This window comes from Aptenodytes forsteri, unplaced genomic scaffold (assembly GCF_000699145.1).
Source record: "Aptenodytes forsteri isolate BGI_AS27 unplaced genomic scaffold, ASM69914v1 Scaffold252, whole genome shotgun sequence".
Lineage (NCBI taxonomy): Eukaryota > Metazoa > Chordata > Aves > Sphenisciformes > Spheniscidae > Aptenodytes > Aptenodytes forsteri.
In genome coordinates, this window is record NW_008794281.1 from 226109 (window position 1) to 239443 (window position 13335).

Genomic DNA, 13335 nt, shown 5'->3' on the forward strand with positions numbered 1-13335 from the left:
TCTGACAGAGCAGAGACAGGGACATTTTGCTGTACCTGGCAGTCAGGATTTGCAGAACCTCTGCCAAGTTCAGTCACATCACGCAAAGTCCTTACTCCCAGGCAGCAGCTGGCAGGAGAGCACACCGACACTAGGCAAGGAAACAGAGGTGAGATTTCCCTGACATCGTTTGCACGGAGTACAAAGCAGTAAGCTCCTATTTCTATTTTGAGCTCTTCGAAACCCAGCTTGTCATGGGCTGCTTGTAGAAATCACTGCCAACTGCCCAAAACTGTGTGAACCTCTGTCATGGTAGATCATGATTTGGGAAAAGCCGTGACTACGGCTGCTCTGCAAAGGGCCACAGTGGAAGCCCTGACTGCAACGTAGGAATTGAGGGTCAGTACCCAGCGTTAGTGACCAGCACTCGGCGATGCTTCATTTCTGAGTACCGACGAACTTCTATCTTGAGCAGAAATTGCCCATTCACTTAAAGCTGCTTTCTGTTTCCCTGGGGACGAGGAAAAACCAGACCCTGCCAGCTTTATCTCCGCTCATGAATCACGGCCCAATCTTTCTAGTCTCCTTGACTACAGCTAAATAAAACAGGGCCAGGAATCATTCGCTGGCTATTAAATGCCTGAAATAACGCGATGACTGCATTGCAGCCAGTAAGTTTTATGGCAGGGAATTTCGGGATGTGTGTTTCATGCCCTGGGCTGTGGCATAAAGGGCATCAAGGGGTGCCGGAGGTTTCAAAACACGCTGAGGTAGTGCTAGAGGACGGTGCAGGGCAAAGGGAGCCAGGGAAGAACGGTCCCTGGCGTATGTTGCCCCAGCACATGGGAGGGATAAACTGCCCCAGGGCCTGCTAACAGGGTGGGATGGACAATCGGCAGTACCATGGCTGAGTTCACTCCCTGAATGTTATTTAGCAGTACAAGCGTAGCCCATATGAGCGCAAAACAACAGACCATCCCCCCCGAGTACTAAATCTGAAGATAAGAGCTGATGGACGTGGGGACGCAAAGTCCCACAAGCGAGACGGTGATGGTCAGCGATGAAAACCTGGCTTCTGAATCAAGACCTCACACTCCAAACCCCAAAGTTACTTTTGCTTACTGGGTTAAGTAGCTCCCATTGTAGAGGCAGCCTCATCCGATGCCTCAGTTTAATTTCAGTTACAGGGTCTCGTCAGCTACTTAAAGACACATCAAGAACAGTCTCAAAAACTTGAGATGCCAACAACCCCTCCCCGCAAGAAATAATAATCTGAATCAGTTTTCATATCATAAAAGGAAAAAAATACTGACTGTATTTCCTCCTGTTCTGAAGCTGAGTAGTTTATTCCTATTTCAAATAAATCCAGAGGGGCAAACTGTGTTTTTGCTTAACTCCTAGGTTTCAATGAACATGAACTGAAAGAGAAAGAAAAAACGTACTGATGCATTCTCCTAACCATCCACATCAGTAAGTCTTTTTATGCAGACTAAATGGAGTATGTAAAGCCTCAGAGCAGGAAAACAGTATTATAACGGGATTTTGAAGGAAAAACTAATTCCTAAGAGCAAGTCGCACACAACTTTGCTACACTGCCCTCGCCTAATTAATTCTGCATCCGTAGAAAACTAGTACTGCATGAATGAAGCAATCTCTTGAGAAACAACTACATGAGAACTAATAAAACAGGACATGTTAAAATTATTGCCAGGAAATCTCTAAATCTTTGCCATATATTTTTACAATGTGCTTGCCTACGTTTGACCTCAGTGCAATATTTATAAAATACAACTGTCAGAGAAGGAGAGCGCTTCCTTTCTACAATCCCAAGGTGGTATGCAAACTGGTTTTTTTCAGCTCAGCATTCAACCTTGGGACTTCAAACGGAGCATGGAGTTGACCCACAACCAGAACAGTAGAGATATAGAAAAAAAGCCTCCAGCAATAACAACTTCCTCCCCAGGAACACTTGCAAGTCTTCAAACTCAGACCTAAGACTGTCAGTGCTGTACTTTGATCAGCCATCACTCTACTGCAAAAAGGCTGACACAATAATTTTGAATACTAATTGATTCCTCTCTTTTTTAACATGAGTTTAAATCCACCCACTCTAGAAGGAAGAGATCACGTGGTAACATACTGAATTATTCACTCTCAGCCAAGCACCTAACTATAACGGGAAACAATCCTGCTTAAATGTCACGGGGACCTATTTGTGACTGGAGCTTTCTGCAATTACACAGACGCATGGAAGTTAACTTGTTCCTGAAAACTATCCTAGAATGCATGGTGGCTGACAGCCACATCTGGCACTTGAGATGCTCAGAAGAAATGTACTGCCTATATAAACTAAGCTTTGCTTCTGGATCACAGTGCTTTTACAAGTGGAAGCAGCACACATTCAGCAGGAGCTCACCGTTATATCTGCTGTGAACCAAATGAACAAAATTTTCTCATGTGAACATGGGCTCCATCAAATAAAATACTCCCAAACTGTTGCAGTACAAGTATTATCTGCAATGAAAGAAACGTGAAAGTCTTTTCTTGCAATACTAAAAGATAAAATGTTCTGGGATGTCATCCAGAGTGCTTGGAGTGATCATGTATTCAGATTACAGGGATTTAAGTACGGTCACTTCGTTTCAAAAAAAAAAACCTCAAGGATGATCCAAAAGAAATACAAATTGAGCTTCCATGTTCCTGCAAGAAATGTTGAAAAACAGATAATGCCTCAGCCACTCGTAATTCTTACACTTCTTACAGTATAGCATCGACTTTTATAGATTCAGAGATTTTTATGGAGGAGGAGTGGGCATAATTTTGCCAACTGTAAAAGACCAACCACAAACCCCAACTCAAATCTCTCCACTGGACTAAGAGCTCTGTAATCGGGCATCTTGCATCTTGCTGTTCAACTGCTTAACCACTATGACAGTGAGAGTGCCTCACACAATATTCTCTCCAATAAGTCTTTTCTTGTTAGTTCATTCCTGATCAGGTAGGTAACTTTTAACTTCATGGTAAGCCATCCAGTGCCAACACTTTACCTGGAAAGTATCTTTTCAACGCTCGTGTTCCAAAGACCAAAGTCTTCTTCAACTGATATTTTCCAAAATCTACTTCTCACTGTGACAGTGAGAGTGCCTCACACAATATTCTCTCCAATAAGTCTTTTCTTGTTAGTTCATTCCTGATCAGGTAGGTAACTTTTAACTTCATGGTAAGCCATCCAGTGCCAACACTTTACCTGGAAAGTATCTTTTCAACGCTCGTGTTCCAAAGACCAAAGTCTTCTTCAACTGATATTTTCCAAAATCTACTTCATGTTATGAACTCATTTGCCACACCATACTGTGTGTTTCTGCTGTTTGTTGGGAGATCATAAACGCAACAGCTATAGCTATAGTAGTAGCTATATATAATAGCTAAATAATAGCTATACAGACCTGGTTAAGAAAACGCAGTCTGAGGGACTCCATTCTATCAAAAGCACACTTGCAAGGTGCACGTTGCTGAAATTTTTTGGAAAGAATGATTTGGGTTATCAGACTCTTTTTTTTTTCTTGTGGATTTGATTGCCATTTTCCCCACAGAATATGAGAAAATCATCATCCATCCTGTAAATGAGAAAAACACCAGGCAAACACACACTAATCCAGGCCTTATGAGGTATTCATCCCTCTCTCTTGGGGGTTCCTAATGCCACCCCTTCCTCTCCTCTTCTGCGGTTCACACATGCAGGCTCCACCTTTATTTCAGCCAGTGCATACAACAGCTAAATTAAATATCTTCACAAAGTTCTTAAGATTATCCGAATGGCAGTAATTGTATTAAGCTGAGCCTGTTTTGATCGGTACTAAGTGTGAAATATTGCCACCTGATTAATACCTCACTTTGCCACAGGCGTGAACAGCAGAGCAATTGAAAATGTTTCCTAGAGACCGGGCATGTTGTCTCAGCTGCACACTTCGCCCTCTCCATCCGCAGAGTCGGAAACTGGAAGTGTTTTCTCATGGAGCAACAGGGACTTCTGAACACATGGTTAGCCGGGTCATCTGAGGGCAAGTCTGTTTCAATTACTTTTTATTTTAAAACCCCAAAGCCCTTTGCTGTACAGGGCTGTACTTTCTGACTTTGTCAAAGGAGAGCCGCTACAATTTCTAGGTCACTAGGTCTCCAGTACTGCCCTTCGGGTATAGTTTCACAAGACTAAATGCAGTTAACATGGCAGACATCCCCACACTAAATCTCTCCTATTGCCTGTTGCTTTAGAGAACCACTGGTTTCACATAAAAATATGACTACTTTTATTAAAAGATATTGATAGATTTATTTTTTTAAAATAAAACCTTACATTGATTTACACATTCTAAATGGGTCTGTAAATTGTCATTCATAATCTGAACTGCATCTCCCTTGCTCCGACAATGAGAAACTAAGAAATCAGTCGCCCATGCTATAGCATCTGCTTGATACTGTCCTCCTGCAAGCAAGCCAGACTGATAGACCACCAAAGCAACCGTGTTGGTGTAGAACAAGGTGAAAACTCCAGTTCCTCAGCACTGCCGTCAGCAGACACTGTATCTGTCCTTACGGCTGAGCTGACAGCGTGACAGATAAGAAGAACATAGTATTTATGATATTGCCATAACTTTTGTTTTCCCTTCTCTTGCTTTTAAAGTAGATTAAACTAATGGGCAAAAGCCCTCATTACAGGTGTTGTGCCTGATAATGTGATTCCCACAGTAGCATCAGACTGTTCCTCCCTAAAGAGAAAAACCCCCACACATTGTGCAAGATTTAGAAATGATTCCTTTGTTCACTGTTAGTACATTTTTTACATTGGACTTCCCTTTTAGCTACTTCATTAATTTATCATAATTGATGCATGGGACCAGACTCCAGTCAGTTTAGATTATCTTTCGAGATCTGCACAAATTCCCAAATCCCAAAGAAGAAAATTAACATTTCATGTCTCTTGCTGAGCCACCTGGAAATACTAGGAGATTGTTTCTCAAAAGCTAGGACATTTCTCAAGCGTTTCCCTTAATTTCTTTCTGTCCCTTATTATCTCTTACCTGCGTAAGTCCAAAGATTTGAAAATGCTGAAAAATAACCTCTTCCTTTAGTGGAGTTTAATATGAAAAGGTATTTGGACGTTAGGATAGGATCATTATGATCACCCAGCCCACCAGAGACGATCTTGTCAGAGCTAAATATCACAGTTTCAAGGGAAGCTGATCTCTTGATAGGGAGAGTCCAGACAGTAATTCGTGTCAGGGTTGATTTTAGTCAGGCTTCTGTTTGGAAACATCAGAATTATTAATTATCTCACATACAAAGAGTGACAAAAATACTCACTAATACATGAGCGCTGTCAAAGATCTTTCGGTAGGAGACTAAGTCACGTTCTACTAGGGAGGAAATAATGATTTTTTTTTAATGTATTTTACTTTCTGATTAAAAAGTCTAGGCAAAGACATTGTGTTAGTATCTTAGTCCTATGGAACTGGCACGTGAGATTTTACAGAAGAAATTCTAACAATTGTTTGGTTTCCTTTCTCTCTCTCCTTAGCTCTACATTCACTCCTGGAAATTCCCGAAGTGACACAGGACCATTTCCAGAATGAAGTTCAACAGCTGTGTAACAACCCACGTCTTTCCTGAGGGTTCCATGACTTGGAACACAAAGTAAAGAGAAATACTGTACCTGGTCAAAACTGATGCTGTAGGAAGGCAAAATGCCACTATCTGTTCCAAGCTGTGATACTGGTTCCCTTTATATCTTCAGGAGACCAGACCATGGTTAACCACTTGCTCCACTTCCAGCAGCCTCTGAAAGCTTTACAGGCTTTCATCCTGTTCAGCTTGCTAAAGGCAACACATTAAAAGCCAGAGTGACATGTTTGAGTCAATGCAGTTGAGTTATTAAAGAGCAAAGTTTCTTTAGCTCAGTTTAAGTCAGTTCTTTCACAGAATCTCATTTTTACTTTGAAACTGAGGAGCACTATGTACTGTCTAGTTTACTAAATCACCTGTGCTTCAGATGTACAGTGCTTTCTGGTTCATAAAGCCGCAGTTTTATATTGCAGTACCTCACTGATGTGATAAACTGCTGATCTCTGATGCACAGTTTGGTGGGAAGATATGCCATAGGTGGAAATCCCCAGCTGCCAGTCTTTCACACACACTGAAGTAGAAAGGATGAATTCCTGATGCAAATTGATCAACTATGTACGTGTTTTGCTGGAAGAGAAACAGAGCAGATATCCTAGAGATGCAAAATAAGCAATAAGGAACTACAAAACCAAATCCAAGTCACTACACTACCCCTGCACCGTGCAGTATGCCAACAGCAGACTCTGCTTCGTATTTTTGATCTTTAGAAGGTGTCTCCACCGGTGTTTCAGGGAAATGTCAACAGACTGGTAAAATAAAAGACTTAATGAAGAAATAATTTTCCGGTCTGTTACAGCAACTACATCAAAGTGTCAGACTGTTTCAGCACGCATGTGCACGCATACACACCATGCATTCTCCCTCCACTCGCATTATATATATAAAATGTATATATTTACATATTTAGAGATAGATTTATTATATACACGTTAAAAGGGGAAAATGTGCTTCCTATGCTCTATCAGTTGACTTGGCTAAAGCTGTTGAAGACTGCAGGTCCTACTTAATGGTTGCAAGAGATTTGGATAGTTAAGTCTTTGGATGAGGAAGCAATGGTATTTATGAGACTAACAAATATTTGGGTTCATCTGGCTTTAAAATTACTATAATAGGACAAAATAGAGTCAAATGGGCAACCACAGCGACAACAAACAGAAGCTTTCAAAACTCAAGCTCTAATTATGTGGAATGCACTGGCTAGAGAGGACAACCCCCAATTTCACTAAGTATTCTAGAACATCACTCTTTCTATTCCATATCAAAATGGTTATTTCTGCTCCTCAACATACAGTAGCAGCAGTTATTTTCTGATTACTTCAAGGAAGAAATTTACTGAATCTGACTGATATTCAGCTTTTCAGCTTTTTTTCCCTCCGAGATGCTTCTTGTTTACTTTGCTTATTCATTAGTGGTTTCCTTACACACTGACTAGATTGTAAACTGGAGAATGGTAAAGCAAATAAACAGAGATTAAATAAAGCTGCAGCAGAGTTATGTCTTTAAGAATTAAATCCAACCCCTAAACTGCAGAGGCAACTCTTCAAAAGTCATGCTAAGTCGAGTAGGTACATTTGCAGTCCAACTTCCATTTTAAGTGGATGACAAGTTTAGCAAGGATAATACCCTTCGAATACTAGCTGATTGGAGAGGCAAGGATATTTGCTCAATTTACCGATAGTATTATCCTCCTGACTTGCCAGGATTTGATCCCCCACTGTGAGCTAACAATAAGAGTTTTCCTTCTGAAGTCCCTGATGTGGGAGCATTTTTCTTAAAGATCATGGGAAAGTTTGGGGGTTTTATTTTAAACCACTGCAGCAAAAAAGTAAAGAAGATTAATTGGGTTTGCTGCACAACTCATCTCACTGGTTTTGGCTAATTCACAGTCAGCATATCGTAGAATATAGTTTTAAAATCTCAGATATTTCTTAGTTAAAAATTATTATACTATATAACAAAAGACAAACATTTTAGGGTGCTGAGAAGAAAAGACATAGTATTTTAACCTATATATGCAAAAAGTATTTTTTTTTCCAGAAGACTAATATTAATCTACCTGCAAATCTGTATCCAAAGATAAAATATCCTGCTATTTTTCCTTCTGCTTCCTAACTACTTAACGGTCAAGATGCACAGCAATGTGTTGATCTGATCTAGTACCATTTCAAGTGTAAACTTCCACTTGCAGCAGCAGGTTCCAAGCAGATGGTGCTTGGATATAGCCAACTGATACGCAAGTAAACTGGGACACCCTGACAACTATGGCCAACAGGCTGCCTTACAACTGGCAGAGAGCTTGTAAGGCAAAGCTCAGCCTTACAGAAAGGCTAACGCTTTCCAGGGAACTTGTTAGGACTGGCATGCTCGTGGTATTAAAAGCCCGCTTGCACCGGGACTGGCACAACACAAAAGATTTTTTGAATGTGACCCACCAAAAACTTCCTGCAATTAATAACTAGGCGTTTCATTACTCGGCAGTGAGAGAGATCAGAATTTTAATTTTCCTGACCGGTCACAAAACAGGTTAGTAATTTTTAAAAATTCCTAATGCTCCACAGGAATAAATTATTATTATTACTATTTACTACAGGTTTTTTCTATGTATAGTATTTACTATTTTATTGCTCTACATCTTATATTAACAAGATCATTTTCTTCTTTTTATAGATGAAATAATTACATGCTGGTTTTCAGTGGAACGTGATTCTTCACTGTAAAAGCAAGCGGTAGGAGAAAACCAGGGGCAGTCTTCAGGCACGGTGTTGCTGCCGTGACCGGAGCACCTGCAGCACGCCGACCGTCTCAGCTATTCCCTGGGAAAGCTGCATTAACCCACTTCTCTGGCTCAGGCTCTCTCTTCCTCCCACACCTCGCCACTGCAACCATCCAGCTTCTCTGCAGCAGATCCAGGGAAGGGAGGTCACCAGGGGCCACTGCCTTACTGGGATGGGGATGAGGTTTATTGTGCTGAGCTGCTTTTTCTACTGTGAAAAGGGAAAGAGCATTACTCGAACAAGGAAGGGAGCAGAGAAATGGCCCACAGCCAAAGCCCAGCTTGAATTCCTCCCCCGCCCAAGGTGCTGAGGCAGGACTAGCCTGGCATGGAGGTCCTCCCGACGGCCTCAGCAGGGTATGAAAACTGAAAAATTGTGAACACATTTATTGCATTAGTCTGAATGATCTGCACCCTGCAGTACACTTGTTAAATATTTTATCACTTCTGATTAATTGATGGATTTTTAATTTTTAAATATGCTCACATGTAATTCTTAATTCTTGGCAAGAAACAAAGGACTGTAGTAGTTTAGTAACCTACTCTCTACAAGTGCTGTACCTATCTCTCCTTATGATCAAGGCCATGACCTTCTAAACCACAGGAAGAATTTCAATGAATTTAAATTTTCATCAAAATATTGTAAGATACTTGGCATTTCTGAGGCACAGTTCGCCCAAGATTTCTATGTATGTTACAAACATTAAAGAATGTCTGCAACATCTACTACATACTGTAGCTTGGGGCTCTTCCAGTCCACAGCAAGGGGAAGGTAAGATACAAAAACACTGCTTGTATATCCTTAGGCTGCAGAATTAATGAGCTGAGACTAAAGCCCCTCTTAATCGCCATTCTCCTATCTAATTGAAGTACATTGGGGATAACCTTTTTTTTAAAAAATTGTTAGTACATACTACTAGGATGTATCTTTTTTGAGGGGGAAAAAAAAAGAACAAAAAAAAAGAACAAGACCAACCAAACAAAAACCCACAAAATAGCAAATGGGATTCAGTCTCCTTCTGTTCACCACCTCACTGTGTTCCAGAAGGACTGAAAGAATTAATTTATTCTACGGTTTGGGAGGAATTGGAGTTGGCTGTTGGTCCATAACCATATTGGTGTTGACAGCTATTGGGAACTCTCTACAAGGTCTGCTGAAAAAGAACCAAAACTGATAAATAACCACATTTACATTTTTGAGCATCATCTTTTTGCAGGGGTTTGTTTGTCTGTTTTTACAAAGGCAGTTTCTTCATAGAAAACAGATTCTCAAAGGAGAATTTCACATCATCACAGCCTCAACTGTATACATAGAAACGGTTTTGATCAGCCCTTTTATTAGTATTCAGCAGCCCCAGCCAAACCTGGAGATCCAGGTAGATTTTGTACACACTCATAAGAGATTGTATCTGCCACAAACAGCATGCAATATAGACAGACACAAGAGACAAGGGATGGAAAAGCAAGGTATTATACAGACAAGGAACGGAGACACTGAGAAATACAGTGACTCGAGATGCGCAGAAAAGCCATCTGAAAACCATTCACCTTGAAAAGTTTACGTCAGTGGAAGAACCAACCATTCACGCTAGCGTTTGCCAGAAAGCGAGCATGACCCAAAGCATCATCGAATAGAACTTGCACTTTATATGGACAGTATTGTAACTTTCAGATATTTACACCCAAGTTCTTCCTCTGAATACTTTTACTATGTTGTTAGTGAGAGGAGACCCAGGGAGACTCCCCCCATTTCAGTGGTTGGCACCAACCCACATCGCGTTCCGAGCAAAAGCATTCCTCCACAGCGCTCTCATACTGTCATGAATACCCAGACTGATTTAAAGTGGGCCCCCTGGGTTGCAGCCACTCTGATCTATACTACATGAATAGAGAAATATCCTTTGAGTGATAAACAAAAGCTGACAGTCAGTCAGACTCCTCCTGTACTCAGCTGCACAAGCTTTCACATCCAATACTACTTCAAATGCAGAAATTTAACTACAGGGCTCTTCACTTGCCTTTGGAAAATAAAGCTGCAGCTCTGTATCTGTGTTCTTTATTTTGAGGCTACTTTGTCAGAGGGTTTTTTTGTTGTTGTTTTGTTTTACAGTAGTACTCAGGGCCTCAGCAGCATACTCTTGATTAACTGTTACAGGTACAACAGCCTAGACTGAGCAGGTGATTTACTCACTGCAGAACATGCTGGTATGGTGGAGATCAGTGATTTCATCTCTCTGAGTTTATAGTGGAAGCATTTTGGAGGCAATTTGTCACGTCCCCGAAGGTGGATGAAAATGATTCATTTTGCCCAAGTACGGCTATCCCACTACTACTACCGTGTTCCTATTTCACTACTAATTGATGCTTGGAGCAATGCTGATGAACTCTGGAATGAGCTGTGTTCACCTATCCCTTGTCCAGGATAGCTGGAAAAAGGTCATTAAATGGAAAGACATACGAGGGGCACAAGAACTGCGAACCGAGTAACGCATCCAAGCAAAGAACTTCTTTGGGGTCTCCTTACCTGATGCAGAAACATTCAGATATTCAAAAGAGTGCTCACACCAAAGAAAACTGCAAAGAGCTAAGAAGTTTCCATCAAGTAATATAATGACTCCTTGGGTAGGACAACCTGCTGAGATACCAGTGAGACACATCCAGCTGCTAGGAAACAAGTACGGTTTGCTGCACACTTAAACCAAAGGAGATAGGAAGCTGAAACATAAGCTTCATCAAAACCAGATTCACAGCAGGACTCAGAAGTAACCATACGGTAACTACTTTTAAATATAAAGTGAAGGGCATTCTATTAATACTAATGTAATGCTGTAATCTCTAGTTTATACCCTTACTGATCTTGGACGCCTGCAAAAATAATTCAAGTAACGCTGAATATATTTCCAATTTTGTTGCTTATTCAGTTCTGTTTCATGGTCTTTGTAGGCAGGCTACAATTTCTATGCATGCATTATTTATCCGATGTATGCTTTTCCCACTTGTTCATCAATTATGTGCATTAACTACTTAATGACTTGCAGCTTGAAATCTGCAAGTCCTGTTTGCCCTATTTTTAGTTTTGACTGACAAAGTCAATGAAAGCAGCTTCAAAATAAGAGCATTAATAAAGATTTATCAAATCTGCAAGACTAAATTATTTAAGTCATCACCAAATGATACTTTTTTTACTGGACTATGAAACAAAGTCTTAGCACATTCTAGAAATATGTACTGCAGCACGGTTATTCTGTAAATGTAAATTGGCTGAGCACAGCCGTCTTCACTTAATACTGTTAAGCTCAATTTTACTTAGTTTTTGCATACAGAAGATTCGCTGGCAGCTCATCTTCGTATCAAAATGCTTTAATCAATATTTAGCAGCTAAAGCAGCCACTGCCACGAAAACATATAAAAATGGATTTGTACAACCTATGAGGGTGATGCAGTACCTGAAATAATTCCAGGGAAAAATGTATTTTTAGAAATCTTCCACCCTAAAAACAGCTACGTCCAAACACTTTTTCCTTTGTAGCAGTAAACCGTTTAGAGAGAGAAATAATTCCTTGATTTGCCGACATAATGCTTTTGTACGAATGAAGCCGCAGGCTGACCTACAATGAAAAAGTCAGCACAAGTTCACTTACCATCTTTTGTAAAGCAGACCTACTTGCACAGCAAAACTGCTGGTTTGAATTCACAAATGGCAGCCAGACACATGCTAACACAGCGGTTTTACGAGATAGGTATATATTAACATTTATCAAACAGAACCACAATTAATGGGGTGCCACCAGAAAAAAGTTCTCCTGCCCGCACTGGAACAAGAAAGCATCTCCTGTGGATTTGTGCCCTACACCCCATACACGCGCCTTCATCCATCATTAACAGTCCTTGCTCTCTGCCCTTCTCAATGACATATTCCCAGTAATCTCTCGCACCACCACATCCCCCGTTTCCCCCGAGTCCCTGAAGACTTACCACTTCACTACTACCTTACTACTCCTGTGGCCATCCCTCTCCCTGGCAGTATCTTTATTTCCCCTAAACTATCCAGAGTTTCTTCCACATGTTCTTGAACAACCTCCAGTGTCCTTCACCACAGCTTGAGATTGCATTTCCCTCCATGAGGAGATCAGTTTGAATGCCTTCCCTCTAGAGAGCTGGCGATTTTCATTAACCTCACCAAGCCATTTATAGAGATTCAATGCAACTACGGTTCCTTCAGCTGTATTTGAAATTGGTAAATGGGTTCAAAAGGTACTGGAAGGAGATAGAGGAGAAGAGATGAACTAGCCGTCAAAAGGACCAAAAGAATTATCAAAAACATTTCAGTTCCTTAGGAAAGTAGCTTAAATACACAAAGGGAGAGTGAACCAATAACACAACACTTCCCAGTATAAGAAAAACACTTCCCAGGATAAGGAGAAGGGAGACTCCCTGAGCACAAGGCTAGGAAGAACTGAGAAAATCTCAGAAACAATATTTTCTGAGATTTCAGATCCACTGCCCCGAACACTATGGCTCCTACCTTATTCCATCAGATTTAGCCATGTGTTGCTGTACTTCCACGCATGCAAAACCCAGAAACACTCAATCTGAGTATTTGCCATGACTAACTTTGCAGGTTTTTTCTACTTTTACTTAGAAATATTCAGCTTGTTCTGCCACTTTCTTGTCATTCAAGCTTATCTGTTCTGCAACAGCGGACTGTGCCTATCTTACATCTTTTTATAATCTTTGCAATTATGCCTATCAATTGAGGAGAGGATTTTTACCCGAGGAGAGGGCTTGTGACATCCCACAACTTGGCAGTCCCATCCATCTTTGTCAAGGTGCAGTATTAGCAGGAAGTCGAGCTTTTGAACCTGCTGATTACTACCCACTGCTGGTTATACAGGCTGGCAGTG